Raw genomic sequence first — 16,063 nt, 5'->3', positions numbered from 1 at the left:
GTGATTCTCTAGCTTCTGGGAACAGTTCCTGGTTACTTTAGCGGGCAGAACCTCGGGAATACGGGGTATAATATCGAGCAGCTAATTGACTATAATAGAGACTGAGAGAAAAGAAATATGAACGATTTGAAGTTGAAGCTGAAAGGTCTCTTATATAGGCAGATCCGAGACTCGGTCGCGCCCCGCGACCCGTTCACTTGATCCTCTCGCGGCTCGCGAACCGCTGTAGGTGTAGACTAGGGTTGCCTAGTCAGCCCTAGGTCTCACACGTGGCTTGACACGTGGCGTAAAGGTGTCCGGCGTGTCACTCTTGTCTCGCGCCCCGCGAGAAACACGTCTAACCTTGTCGCGGCCCGCTACCGGGTGTTAAATCTTGAATTTCCATTTTCTTATTAATATTAATATTACACGAGTCCGGTTTTGCGATTTCGAATCGTTCTAAGGCGTTTCCGAGGGTTGTTACAAATATTGCCCGTTCTAACCCTTTCTCAGCTTTAGAAACAACTCATTCTAACCCTTTCTCAATTCTAGAACAACCCATTTTAATCGGTTTCTAAATTTACTTGTTTTAACTCTAACCCGTTCAGACTCGTTCTTAATTTTACCCAGGACCGAAATGACCCAGGAGGACACTTAATGATCCGTCATGACCCAAAAGTAGGTTTATGGGTAACCCTTGCCAGGTATAATTTTTAGCGTGAAGTTGATGGTATCTTGCTTTAATGTAGTTGTGAACCGGATGTTGTTATGACTGGTTTAACTACCTTTTGGACGTTAATGGCAATTTATGTATGTATGCATGTATGTATGTAGGCGGAGCCAGAAATGTTTCTTATGGTGTCATTTTTTATAGATACCCGGGTTTATAGTAACCCGGAGTCGAACCTTTTGGATCGGTTCGGATCTCGTCGGGTTAAATCACATAATAAAAGCAAATATCACAGTAAAAGTACATTGTCATTTAATAAAAACACATAATAAAATTACAAAGTCATTTGAAATATATAAAAAGATGCATTAATATAGTTGCTCTGTACGTGTTTTCATGTTTTGAAAACGATTCATAATGTTTTCAATGGCAACTTACAAAAAAAAACCTATTTTTTATTACAACAAACAAGTGCACGCATCATTCAAATGATCATCAAACTTCCTGTTAGGTTAAACAATTGAAACAAAACCAATTAGACATGGGGCTATAATGCTTACTAGATTAGAAAAAATAAAAATTAAGCATGGACCTTTAATGATTTAAAGTATATTAATTAAATTCAAGTAACTGGGCTTAATTTTTGAAATATAAATTTGTTTATTATGTAATTCTTTTAGAAGAAACCAAAACAATGGTGTCGTTTGTAAAAAGGCAATGGTGTCGCTCGAATTTTTCCTATTATACGTTGTATTTGCTACAAAAAATTTAATGGTGTCGGACGACACCGTTGTTCAAAGGGTGGCTCCGCCACTAGGCAGGCAGGCAGGTAGGTAGCAAAGATTCTTCTGATTGTAGGCATGTTGTACCCTACTTAGAGACCGATACAAGAGCTTTGAGAAAAGAGGAATAATCGTCCCCACAGCTAAGAGTGGCAGGTTTTATTACATACCGTTAAAAGGATTTCGATTGAATAATAATTCTCAAATCATATCTTAATTGGCATTTGGAGTTTAGATCCTGAAGGGGTATGGTCCCAAATGTTGCATAAGTCATGCACGAGACCTAATCGCATACGCGCAACCTTGACAAGCTCATGGTAATGCGCTAGTACAAATGGCAACTGCCTGCAACCAATCAACGTGCACCAGGTTTGCCTAACCCGTTTCCACGATCGTGTGATATTCACTACTCCATTATCTCTACTCACAGCTAAAGACAAACGCAACAAGTGTAGCCAGCAACTTTCGCGCACACGGGCGGCAGGTAAGCCTAAAATTCACATTATTCACTTCTGAGCACTCTTAATAAGTCTAGTGCTCCTCCCACGCTTGCACGCGGGAGCAACACTAGACTGGGGGACATAATGGGGTATGGTATTGGACACGACCCGAGCGGTCGAACATTCCCGTTAGTTATTGCTTTTATATTAATTAGTTATTATTGTTGCTTACTAACCCAACCGCAAGGCCCAACGCGTTGTAGTTTACACTACATTGGGCTGGGGACTTGTAGAGATAACCCCGAACTGGGCCTGGCCCATTGAGGTTAGGGGAGACCCATGTCTCCTATATAAAGAGGTGATCACCTCATTATTAGGGCACAAGATATGGAGCCGCAACACTTTTGTAGCTAGAGATAGGGGATTCTTCCCCTAACGGCCATCTCTACATCCTCACTTTTCTCTCTTCTCCATTGCAGATCTATGTTTAAGAGAAAGAACAAGGTGTGATTCTCCATCCTCTCAGAGAAAGCGGTTCGAATCCCTAGTCAGGTGAACCTGTGTTTCTTCAGTTTTTGAATTTATTTGTGCAGGAAATAGAACTACATCCAAGAACTACATGAATGGCTGGCAATTAAGCGAGAAAGAAGAGATGAAGATGCCAGTCAAAGTGATGAAAACGTTGCTCAATCTTTTTTGGCAAACGGTTTTGTATTCTAGTTTTTTTCTTAACCTCAAAAGCTCTGCATGTTTTTTTTTGTTTCTTAATTCTCAAAAGCTATGTATCATTATTCATTAGAAGATCTTACATATAGAAGACACAAAAAGATTTCTGTTTTTTATGGGTCAATTAAGATTGGTTTTTATATTTGCAATAGTTTTTATATTATATCTGCCCAAAATTTCTTCACTTTGTTTAATCTCATCCAAAAATGCATATATTGTTTGCTACAGTAACACATTCTCGGTGTATTAACACTTATTTTTCTCTAGCTATATAAAAGTGAAATTAAGTTTTCCTTTTATGAACTTTTTCATCAACTGTTCACTTTAACAAATTTATTTATTACTTCTAACTACCTTTTCCATTCGCTTATTCCAGTCTGGAGCTAATACAATTATAAAAAGACAAAAAAAATAGGCTAGCTTCGTTTGGGTAAGAGCAATTAGTTGTATATATTGTTATTAAGTTACTAGGTACTACTCATACTTATAAATGAACATACTATAGGTCAACCTGAAACACGAAATTATTTTAAGTAGGGCCAACACTACATGACACGAATAAGTGTCAGGTTAGGGTTGAAGTATTCAACCTGCCAAATCAGAACCTATCAACCTGTAAACCCGACATGATTGATACACTATTGGTAATTAATATTTATTATTCATTTATTTGAAAAAACCCACGCCTAGACGCCCAGATTAGACCTCATGGATCTCTTAAACACATGTATAAGCCCATTTGACAAGAGGGGTGTATGTTTACCACTGACCTTGCTACGTAGATTATATATATTTTCCAAGTATCATTTATATTTATGTATTTAGTGCAACAAAATATCACGCGTACTTATTATTAACACGGTTTTTTTCTAATAATAACATAAACTTACATTTCAAATTTGGCAGCATAAGTCACTATAAAAGTTTCTTCTTTTCATCATTAATGCCCAATAGCCACACTAGTTATTGGAGACGACTGACTTATCATGATGTGCATCTCTCAGTTGTCATCATCATGTCACAATATTCCTAGTGGTTCACTAACATGCGGGACTTACTTTCTTTGGATACAACATATGAACTATAAATTCTATAATTTTTTTTTATTTAGTAAAATAAGATCAATTCCTATAAATAGATAGCATCTCTGGCAACTTGAGCAAGTGAGTTTTCTTTCACTCATAGCCTTGCTTCCTAAAAAGAACTCCTTAAATCTTCATCACTAGCTAGCTAGTAATAATGCTCTTGTCATTAGTCTCTAAATTAGAAGCAGTCATAGTTGTTGCTCTTGTCATACATATGATTGGAGCCGTCTATGGTTCTGGTGCTGAGTCAGACCGTCTTGCGTTACTGGAAATCAAATCAAAGATTACATATGACCCTCAAGGTGCTTTGCCATCCTGGAATGATTCTCTTCCTTTTTGCCAATGGAGAGGAGTGACATGTGGTCGCCGCCACCGAAGAGTCACAATGTTGGAACTACCCGACTTGGGTTTAGTAGGCTCTTTATCTCCTTATCTTGGTAACATGAGCTTCCTCCGTTACATTAACCTTGACAGCAACCAACTTCATGGAAGTATACCATCCGAGATTAGTCGTTTATACCGGTTACAATCGTTATCCCTTTTCAACAATTCATTAACTGGGGAAATCCCGGCCAACATGTCAAGCTGCCCAAAACTATCATTAATCCAACTAGAACGCAATAAGCTATCTGGCAAAATTCCAAATGCTTTTAGTGTTGGAATATTAAACTTAATTTCGTTAGTTTATTATGTATTAAGTATCATTAGGATAATTAAACTTATGTCTATATGTATAGGTGGCAATAATTATCGGAGGGTTACGTCGGTACAGTGACACCGTTTCATAACCACCGCATAACCGTATTATGTCTGATGTATATATACACATTGCCGGGAAACTTCTCTCGGCACCAAGATATTCATAATATCCATTCAGTTATTCTATTCTCTGCACAACACACGTTCATATCAAACACACACATGAATACGATGACGATGATGATGCTTACGATGATAGAAGTGTCACCGGTTTCCGCTGTCCGGATTTCTAACAAGTGGTATCAGAGCGCATGGTTAGAAAACGAAGAATTACGATCAGAATTAAGCGATCCCGGGGACAACCGGATGAAGAACAAGAACCGAGATATCGAGAGAGGGACGAAGGATGAAGATATGAAAGGAATTGAAATAGAGGATCATCAAAATAGAGGAACATCAGACGTTAAAATGAAGAAGAGAAGGAAGCAGAAAAGGCGGGAACAAAGAGGAAAGAAAGGATATCCAGAGTTAGTGACGACAGTAAGTGACAAGAGAAGAAAGATAGCGACAGAACAATTTAGCGACACTGAAGTGGCATTAACGACAGTTAAAAGACTTTCTGTGACAAAATGGGAAATGAGCAATAACATTACCGTACACGGCATCACAAAACAATTCATGTTAGATTCATGGACGCATTATGATAAATTCAAAGAGAAGGTATGTTATCATCGACGCAGAGAGACGGTGAAGAACGATGATGTTTCAAGACAAAGCCGGAGTCAAGGTGACAAACGAGAAGTTGTTGCAGGTCAAATGGAAAGAAACTCAAGTGGTGGCTGCGTTACCAAACAAGAAGGAATGAAAAAGCTGCAGAAAAAGGAGACGTTTCGACGAAGAACAAGCAGCAAAAGCTTTGGACGAAGCCAACAAAAGTATTCTCAAGCACTCTCTAAAACTGAATTAAGTTTAGGGGAGTGTGTTGGAATATTAAACTTAATTTCGTTAGTTTATTATGTATTAAGTATCATTAGGATAATTAAACTTATGTCTATATGTGTAGGTGGCAATAATTATCGGAGGGTTACGTCGGTACAGTGACACCGTTTCATAACCACCGCATAACCGTATTATGTCTGATGTATATATACACATTGCCGGGAAACTTCTCTCGGCACCAAGATATTCATAATATCCATTCAGTTATTCTATTCTCTGCACAACACACGTTCATATCAAACACACACATGAATACGATGACGATGATGATGCTTACGATGATAGAAGTGTCACCGGTTTCCGCTGTCCGGATTTCTAACAAGGTGTTAGAAATATAAACTTAATTATGCTTATTTTAGTTATGTAAATTATCGATAAGTGAACATGTTAGATATGATAAGTAAATTGTATGTAATAAGCGGGTGTTTAGCGGGAACCGGATTTCAAATAACTGCTCCAGCAGTTACCCGCCAAAACACAACCGCCATATCCTGTGGTATTTATGTAAACTGCCGGCAAATATTGTTGGCACCAAGACAATTTCTGTTAATCAAATTGTCCACCCTTTTATCCTTTCTTTCGATCTACACCGTATTTTCTGCATTAACCATGTCTGCAAATCAAAACCATGTATCCGCTGCACTTGCAAGTTCATATGATCAAGACAAACTTGATCTGGATTTCCAACATAGTGGTATCAGAGCCACGGAAAGACATGATGCAGGAATGAAACCGACCAACACCGTAATGCCCTGCCAACACTACATAGATAAAAAGAATGAAAGAAAACGACGATCACGACGAGAACGACTGTGTTATTATTGTCACTTGCCCGGTCATCAGATTTACACTTGTAAATCCAAAGAAAATGACGAGGAATCACAACTCATACGGCAAGCAATCAACAACGGAATAAGAACCCAAAGAGAAGAAGTTCATTGCCGAGAAGAAATGATAGTCACGGGTACCGACGGCGGACAATGGAACGATATCTGGTATGTTAATCCAACGTTTTGTCATCATTTTGTGAACAACATAGATGTCTTTAAGAGAGTGAAACACATCATGGGGGTAGAAACACGATCCGGAATGAATAACTTCTTATTCATCCGAGGAGTGGGGATAGCCGAAGTAAAAATGGGGAATGAAACACTAAGCGTTCCTAGTGTTTTCTATTCACCGGACATCAACCGAAATGTTCTAAGTTTAGAACAATTAACGTTACAAGGTTTTACAGTCCGGAGAACCGGTGATACATGCAAGATATTCCCTATGTTCTCATCTCCGGTGATGAACTCTAAAAATGAAGTGACAGGGTTAACAAAAGAGGAAGAGTTAGGAATAAAGGAGAAAGAAAGGTTGCAAAACATGTGTGGGATAGATGATGAATTCAAAAACGACTATTTGAATTCATATTTCGAAACCCTCAATGTCTCGGATGAAACCGAGATTGATTGGAATCTAATGATCTTAAAATCATTGGAGTTTCATGAATTTAATGATTGTAAGGCTGTGATAAGTATGTTAGACGATCGCGAATACGTATTCAAGTACAAATATGAACTGAGTAAGAAGTTCGAAGAAATGGTTAAATGGTTTTTAACTGAATACTTGGGAATCACTCATAGACCATTCCCTCCTTGCACAAAAGACAATCATAAGATAGATCTACTGGATCTGTATACATTAGTCGATAAGGATGGAGGATATCGTGAAGTGACAACAGAAAACTTATGGCCAATCATTGCTAAAGATATGGGGTTTGAATACAAAGATGGTGATTTCATTCGTATAGTTTATGCTATGTACTTAGACACCTTAGAATACTACTACAAATTCAAGAAGGTTCAACAGAGAGTGCATGATAAAAGGATGGTGAGTGAAGAGGATGAAGTCTCAAGAGGGGATCTCAAGAAGACAAACAGCCTGGGAAGCGGCCGACATGATGCTGCAGAAGAATTGCACAAAGAAATGGAACCAAAACAAGTAGCGTTTTATGCAGGTGTGAGGGACGACAACTGGAATCAAATGAAGAAACGAAAGAGATTCAATTTCAATCAAGCAAGATGGGCCGTTGAGGAAGCAAACCGAAGCGTGATCAAACAAGCTCATAAGCATAACCAAGTTTAGAGGGGTTATGTTAGAAATATAAACTTAATTATGCTTATTTTAGTTATGTAAATTATCGATAAGTGAACATGTTAGATATGATAAGTAAATTGTATGTAATAAGCGGGTGTTTAGCGGGAACCGGATTTCAAATAACTGCTCCAGCAGTTACCCGCCAAAACACAACCGCCATATCCTGTGGTATTTATGTAAACTCAGTGGCGGATCCAGGAATTTTTTTCACTGGGTTCACTTTTTCGGGTATTCGCTAATTCGGGTTCGGGTGGCTTTGAATTCGGGTCGGGTTTCGGGTTTTAGATAAAAATGAACAGCCTTAAACACGAGTTATGTCAACCCTGAGCGGACCACAACACCGGATTGTTGCAAAGCAAGTTCCAATTTCGGAATCCGCGTGTGAAACTTCCTTAAAATCCTATAAACCTTCTCAACATCACCCGAAAATTCATCGTATGGTTGATCATGGGGCACCCGTCCAGACTTAAAAACCCCAAATTTCATCACCAATATTAACTTAAATAAAACAAATATATGATTCAGTAACAAATTCAGCACCAAGATTCAGTAACAAATTCAGGTTTAAAAACCCCAATTCAAGTTTATTCAGCACCAAGTTTAACTAACAAATTCAGGTTTAAAAATATAATCATAAATCACTGATGTGAATATAATCATAAGACTTATGTAATAAAAAACCCCAATTCAAGTTACAAACCCCAATTCAGATGTATAAGACTTATGTGATAAAAAATATAATCATAAATCACTGATGTGAATTGTGATAAAAAATTCTAACCTTAATCAATCATTCAATCGCAACAGGCGGAGCGGCGGAGCGGCGGCAGGCGACGGGAGCAATCGGCGGAGAGGTCAGAGGTGGAGCTGCAGCTGCTGATGTTGTTGTGTTGTGCGGCGTATGGTTGCGGACATAACCCTAAATGGGTTTTATTGCATTAAAAAAATAATTAAAAGAGAAATAAAAAAAAACGGAACAAAAAATAGTCTAACCGAGATTCGAACTCGGGTGTATCAGGTGGAAAAGCGCGGACATAACCAGTTGAACCAAGGCTTCTTTTGTTTATGGGTTCCCTTTATAATTTACTTATGGGTTCCTTTTCAGTTTCTTATATATATTTACACTAAAAATTAAAAACCGAATGGGTTCCCGGGAACCCGTTCTTTCTACATAAGTCCGCCCCTGTGTAAACTGCCGGCAAATATTGTTGGCACCAAGACAATTTCTGTTAATCAAATTGTCCACCCTTTTATCCTTTCTTTCGATCTACACCGTATTTTCTGCATTAACCATGTCTGCAAATCAAAACCATGTATCCGCTGCACTTGCAAGTTCATATGATCAAGACAAACTTGATCTGGATTTCCAACATTTAGTTCTAAGTCAATGATAACTTTCTTATCCTTATCCAAAAATGACTTCACCGGTGGGATTCCACCATTGCTAGGCAATCTCACATCTCTTGAAATACTCATTCTTACTTATTGTCAACTCGGAGGGAAGATTCCTGATTCCTTGAAGCAATTAAAAAAATTGCGAAAAATAGGCCTGGGAGAAAATGGCCTCGTTGGTGCAATCCCTTCATTTTTCTTTAACCTTTCAATGTTAGAAGTTCTATCTTTTCCAGAAAATCAACTTCAAGGCAGTCTACCCTCCAACTTATGTTTGAGTCAACCCCGTCTGAAGTGGATAGGATTGCATACCAATAACTTCACCGGATTCCTTCCACCATCCATATCAAATTGTTCAAAGTTGGAAATCCTTGAACTAAATTTTAATGATTTAAACGGGAAAATAGCTATGGATTTTGGAAGACTACAACATCTTCGGGATTTATCTCTTGGTGGCAACAAGTTCGGAAGCAAGGATGGCGGTGACATGAATTTTTTCCATTCTTTGTCCAATTGCAGCGATTTAATATATTTGGAACTTTCCTATAACCAATTAGGAGGGGTACTGCAAAGTTCAATTGGGAACTTCTCATCCAAACTGTCGTCCCTAGGGTTGGATAGTAACTATCTCTCAGGCACCATCCCTTCATCTATACGCAATTTGTTAGGCCTAACCGCAATTTCTCTAGGTTCAAACGGCTTCACAGGCATGATTCCTGAAAGTATTGGTGAGCTTCAAACCTTGCAAATACTATTTCTTCACAACAACCATTTCTCTGGTGCTATTCCAAGATCTATAGGAAACTTGTCACTTTTAGTTGAAGTAACATTAGCTGGAAATAGTTTGGAAGGCACTATACCCTCGACTATTGGGAGTTGGAAACAAGTTATAGGTTTGGATCTTCAGGGGAATAAACTAAGCGGGAGTGTGCCCAAAGAACTATTCCAACTGTCTTCACTTTCCATATCATTAATTCTAAGTCAAAACAATCTATCTGGAGTGCTTCCACAAGAGATTGGCAATCTGAAACTCTTAGGAATACTTGATTTTTCTATGAATCGTTTCACAGGTGAACTTCCAAGTAGTTTAAGCAGCTGCGCCAGTCTTGAAAACCTGAACCTTTCTAGTAATCTCTTTTATGGATCACTGCCGGGATCATTTAGTTCTTTGAAAGGCCTCGAATATGTTGATTTGTCACACAATAACTTTTCTGGACATGTTCCAACATATTTGCAACAGATTCCCTTGAAGCATCTAGATCTTTCGTATAATAACCTTGAAGATAAGGTACCTGTTAAAGGTGTTTTCGCCAACACAAGTGCAATATCCGTCATTGGGAACACCAGACTCTGCGGGGGAATACCACACCTTCACCTACCCAAATGCACAAGCACAACTAGAGACTCCAAAAGACGAATTCAGAAGCATTCTATTCGTGTTATTGTAGCAATTTCACTATCTTCCACCATTGCAGGTTTAGCTCTCTTGTCCTTTATCTTGTTTTACTGTTGCATAAAAAAGAAGAGAGATAAACCATCCGAAGCAAGAATATTGGCTGAATCTTTTGAGAAGATATCATACGCAAGACTTTTCAAAGCAACGGGAGGGTTCTCTGCAGAAAATCTGATTGGTACAGGTAGTTTTTCCTCGGTTTACAAAGGAGTTTTTGATGAAAAAGGCTTCATTGTGGCAATCAAAGTACTAAACCTTCTACGCCGAGGAGGTTTTAAGAGCTTTATGGCTGAGTCTGAGGCCTTGAGAAACATTCGTCACCGCAACCTGGTGAAGGTCATAACAGCTTGCTCAAGTATCGATTTCCAAGGCTGTTGATGCAGATTTTGTGTCCGATGCTTGTCGAATAGATTAGTTATTATTTTACGCTGAATTTGTAATAGTTAGTGAAACGGTCTATCGAACGTGTATAGACCCGCTCGTTTGAAGTGGTCAAACGAGAGGGTTATTCGTTTGACCGTGTGTGGTTGCAAGACAAGTTATGGTTGTATATGTTGATGTCGAAGGATAAGGCATCGAAGGATTATGAATATCCTTCGATGAGCTCGAAAGATGGACCTCGAAGGATATGTGATCCTTCGAGGTATGTATGTGTCTTTCGAAAGCTGGATGGTCGACAGATGACAGTCAGCTTGATCCTTCGACTGTGCAACCTGTGTTTGGTATAAATACCAACACCTTGTCTTGTAAAACACAAGAGTGAGAGCACAAGTGTGTGCTAGAGAGTGATAGGAGGTTTGAGTCCTCACCGGGAGAAATCACCACTTGATTTCTCTCTGGATGTATACTTCTTTGGTATTAGTTCGGTTTCCATGTAATCGGGCCGACTTGTAATGTTTACTACCGGATTAATACAAAAGTTGTTTGTTTATCATCTCTTTATCTCTTCCATCTTTGAACATAAACATGAAAATCACGGATTGGATCCCGAAACACGGACCTACAATTGGTATCAGAGCCATGGTGCCCGATTTAGTAAAACTAACCGTTTACTAAGTCACATGTGCTCTAGATCTGTGATTTTTGTGGGTTTTTGTTCAAGATGTAAAAATGGTGAAAATGAGAAAAACTCAGATCTGGACCCGAATATTCAGATCTGTGACAAAACGAGTGTTGGGTTTTGTGTTTTTCTCCTAAATCTTCAAGTTTCCTTCATCAAAAATCGTTTACGAAGTGTTTTCATAAATCTGCAGATTTGAACAGTTGCTGTGTTCTTGTTGTTCATATCATCTTCAAACTTTGAAAGATCAGTCCTTGATTCGAAGGGTCATCTTAACCACTTCGAAAGATCAGAAAATTCTGAAGGATCACTTTTCAAATTTTCGAAGGATCACCCTTAACCCCAACCTGTTTTTGAAGGGTCAACTTATAAATTTTCGAAAGGTCAACTTCAGTTCTCGAAAGATCAGAAAGGATTTTGAAAGGTCATTTTCATCAAAAAAAAATTTCGAAGGATCAGTCAACTTTTTCTCGAAAGGTCAGCTTCATTTTGAATCTCGAAAGATCAATCTCCACAAACCTCGAAGGATCACCTGCATTCCTAAACAACTTCGAAAGATCAGACAGAAATGACTTCGAAAGGTCATTTGATATCAGTTTTCGAATGATATCTGGTTCGATAGATTGAACAGATTACGAAAGATGGTTGTTCGAAGGATTCAGTTGAATCGAATGATCAGTTGTTCAATGACCAGTTGTTCGAAGGTTTCATTTGAAAGAGAAAAGACAAAATGATGATGTTTGTCGGCTGGTGAAGTTTGGAAAGTAGGGTTGTTGACTTTTGAGGAGAGAGATTGTGAAAAAGTGATGTTGACGGCTGAGAAAGAAGGTTGTTGACTAAAATGATGTTGATGGCTGCCTTTTTGATTATCACAGAAAAGGAAGAAAGAGAAAGGGTTGTGTGGTTGCTGTTGTTAACAATGGAAGACCTAATTTGGCTGGGCCCGCAATTGTTGTCCCATACTGTGACATACAAGATTCTATGGAATGTTAAGTTTTGTTGGGCCGTTGTTTTTAATTGTCTAGCAGACTTTTAGAGCAGCCCACATAACATAAGTTCCAAAACTAGTGGCCCAAGGCTTATATGTGGGTCAAGAATAGTTGAATTTTTAAACAATAGTTAGCCAAGAGTAGAAAATTATTCTAATGGGTCGCGATTTGCAAGTGGGGTCGGGTGTTCGTGAAGTTGATTTGAACCGCGCTTCGAAATTTCAACGTTAAAAAAAAAAAAAAAATATCGTACGAATTCGGGAGCGCGGGATGATGCAGCATGATGAAAACAAGAGATGATGAAAACTTGATGTTTGAAAAATTGTGGGGTAGTCACGGTTACCGATGCAATGGCAAAAATGGTGACGCGACTATTATGGGCCAAAAACAACACGATATGTTCGCTTCCGCGCATCAGTATTTATGATTGTTACCGGTTATTCGGAAATGTTCGAAAGGATTTTGTTTATTGTCATATTCTCGCATTTGAAGACGTACGTATGAACCTGGAACGTCTATACCGGTCCTAACGAGTTCACAAAGACTTTGGTCTTTGGGGGGATACAAGTCAGATCCTACGGGGTACCAGGGGACGTTCTTATTCAACTAGTTTATGCAAAGAAGAAAGTCATGTTCGTGAATTTTCGGAACCGAGAACATTCAATGAAGATTGATGACAGTTCCGCTCAGTGGAGGGAATTGGTGAACATTTGACGACAGTTTCTTTGAAGTGGAAAGAATCTGTTAAGGTTTAGAGATCTTAACAAAGAAATGGGGGGATAAAAATTTTCAAATGTTGAATTTCTTCGGTAAATTTCTAAACGCAATCACAGGTGGTAGAGTTTGTGATTTTCTGGTGATACAAACGGTTCAGCGTGGAATGTTTTGCACAGACACTTGAAGATCAAGACTTGATGCAGTTGTAAAAGAATGGAACCCTTATCAAATGCCGGTTGGAGTATTGGAAGATCAGCGGAAGATCGGTCAATTGAGCCTTTTGAGGAAATTGCACAACACTCAACACGGATGCGCGTACTCTGAGGGGGAAATCTTATACAATGAGCATCAAGATACTACTTACCTGGATCATCGGTCAAGGGGGAATTTGTCAACTCAGAGAAGATGAATACTTGACTGAAGATTGATTGCAGTTGCATTTTCAGCATTCGACAGCAACGGACAAGGGGGAATTTGTTGATGCAGATTTTGTGTCCGATGCTTGTCGAATAGATTAGTTATTATTTTACGCTGAATTTGTAATAGTTAGTGAAACGGTCTATCGAACGTGTATAGACCCGCTCGTTTGAAGTGGTCAAACGAGAGGGTTATTCGTTTGACCGTGTGTGGTTGCAAGACAAGTTATGGTTGTATATGTTGATGTCGAAGGATAAGGCATCGAAGGATTATGAATATCCTTCGATGAGCTCGAAAGATGGACCTCGAAGGATATGTGATCCTTCGAGGTATGTATGTGTCTTTCGAAAGCTGGATGGTCGACAGATGACAGTCAGCTTGATCCTTCGACTGTGCAACCTGTGTTTGGTATAAATACCAACACCTTGTCTTGTAAAACACAAGAGTGAGAGCACAAGTGTGTGCTAGAGAGTGATAGGAGGTTTGAGTCCTCACCGGGAGAAATCACCACTTGATTTCTCCCTGGATATATACTTCTTTGGTATTAGTTCGGTTTCCATTTAATCGGGCCGACTTGTAATGTTTACTACCGGATTAATACAAAAGTTGTTTGTTTATCATCTCTTTATCTCTTCCATCTTTGAACATAAACATGAAAATCACGGATTGGATCCCGAAACACGGACCTACAAAGGCAATGATTTCAAAGCTTTGGTGTACGATTTCATGCCTAATGGGAATCTGGAGAGCTGGTTGCATTCTGTAGATCGTACTTTAGATCTTGTTCAAAGAATCAGTATCATCAAAGATGTGGCTTGTGCTCTTGATTATCTCCGTTGTCGTTGTGGAAATGTTATCGTTCATTGTGATTTGAAGCCGAGCAACATATTATTGGATTGCGGATATGGTTGCTCATGTTGGAGATTTTGGTCTGGCGAAAATACTTTCCCTTGAAGAAGGTTCTTATGCAAATGCGAGTAGCTCAAGTATCATTAGAGGAACCATTGGGTATGCACCTCCAGGTAATTTATGATTACTAGTCCACTAGACTGTTTTTTTTTTTAATTCAATACAATATACTCTAATTAAATAAGTTGCAGAATACGGGCTTGGAAATGAAGTATCAACCAGTGGGGACATGTATAGCTATGGGATCCTATTGTTAGAGATGTTGACAGGGAAAAAACCTGTTGATCCAATGTTTGAAGGAGGGCTAGGCCTGCATTCCTATGCTAGGAGGGCCTTGGCTGATGGTTGTGTGCTTCAGATTGTGGATCCACTTCTAAGTGAGGATGTCAATGAAAATTGTTTAATTTCACTGGTAAAAGTCGGTGTGCAATGCTCTAACGAGTCTCCACAAGATCGAATGGATATTGGGACTGTTATTCACGAGCTCTTTGGGACAACATTTGCAAGTACATCTTGATTTGCCAAACACCCATGATGCAAGTGGTGCGACCTGAAAAGCTAGTTAGTTTTTGGTTTAATAATATTGTATTAAATTGAATAATTGATGTTCGGGTGTGTGTGAACATGTTTTCTCATCTATACAAGTACTTGCAGTTTAAATCTATATTTTTCTTTGCAAATTTCATCAAAATCCTACATTGACACATGCATCTATTGCACTTGGTGAATAAGAATCGAACACGTGTCTATAGACAATACCGGTTCGGTTTCAGGAAGTTTTCAGTTTTGTTAAGGGGTATTTTTGGGTCGATCGTAAATTTCTCACCCATGTTCCGTATCACAACAAGTTGGTATACAACTTTTCTCATTGATTCCCCTGTTTTGTAAATGTTTGCTGAGCGACATATGTAACGAGTTTGAGCTCAAAGTAAGTGGGTTATGGTTACCATTTTTATTAAACGGGCCAGGATAAATTATTTTGATAAATGGGTCAAACTTATCGTTTTTAGTATACGGGTCAAACTTATCATTTTTAGAACGCAAAGAAAAACAAGCTTATGTCCTTATACCATTAATATACCCATCCACCGTACAGGTATAGAACTAGTTGATAATAGTTGAAAAAACTAAACATTTTAAAACCCTTAAATCTGTAAATTATTGGGATTGGATGTAAGAAAAGAAAAGTGAAATCTGGATTCAAAGGGGTCCGAAGTATAGAGTTGTGACGGAGCTAAGGAGTTGAAGAATCATGTCGGTTGTGCTTACGGTTGTAGCCATCTGTTATTTTTTTGGGTTCAGCCCATCATGACCCGTTCACTTTTCTAAATTTAAATATACTCGTCCTGGCCCGTTGAAAATACAACTTAACCCAAAACAGCCCACGTATGTATATTAGGAGTCTAAATCAGCCCAAAAGTGTATATGTGGGTCCAAAGTGTCAGGTCTAGACAAACCGTTTCGAAAGAACTATAAAATAAAAATGGTGTTACCTTGAATTAGTTCTTATTTTAAATTATTAATTGCATGAGGTGACATTAAATGGATTTTATGTCAATTAAACGAAACAGTTGTGAAACTAGCAGGAGAACAATTAAAAGGAA

At 38.6% G+C, this 16,063-nt stretch overlaps 1 pseudogene; it reads left to right on the top strand.

Moving 5' to 3' along the window:
• Positions 1 to 9,323: 9,323 nt before the first annotated feature.
• On the top strand, positions 9,324 to 15,105 carry LOC110866068 (annotated as a pseudogene).
• The last annotated feature ends 958 nt before the right edge of the window (positions 15,106 to 16,063 follow it).

Source organism: Helianthus annuus, chromosome 14, assembly GCF_002127325.2.
Source record: "Helianthus annuus cultivar XRQ/B chromosome 14, HanXRQr2.0-SUNRISE, whole genome shotgun sequence".
In the NCBI taxonomy this organism is placed as follows: Eukaryota; Viridiplantae; Streptophyta; class Magnoliopsida; order Asterales; family Asteraceae; genus Helianthus; species Helianthus annuus.
The sequence above is the reverse complement of the archived record's forward strand: the minus strand, read 5'-3'. Positions and strand labels throughout refer to the sequence as shown.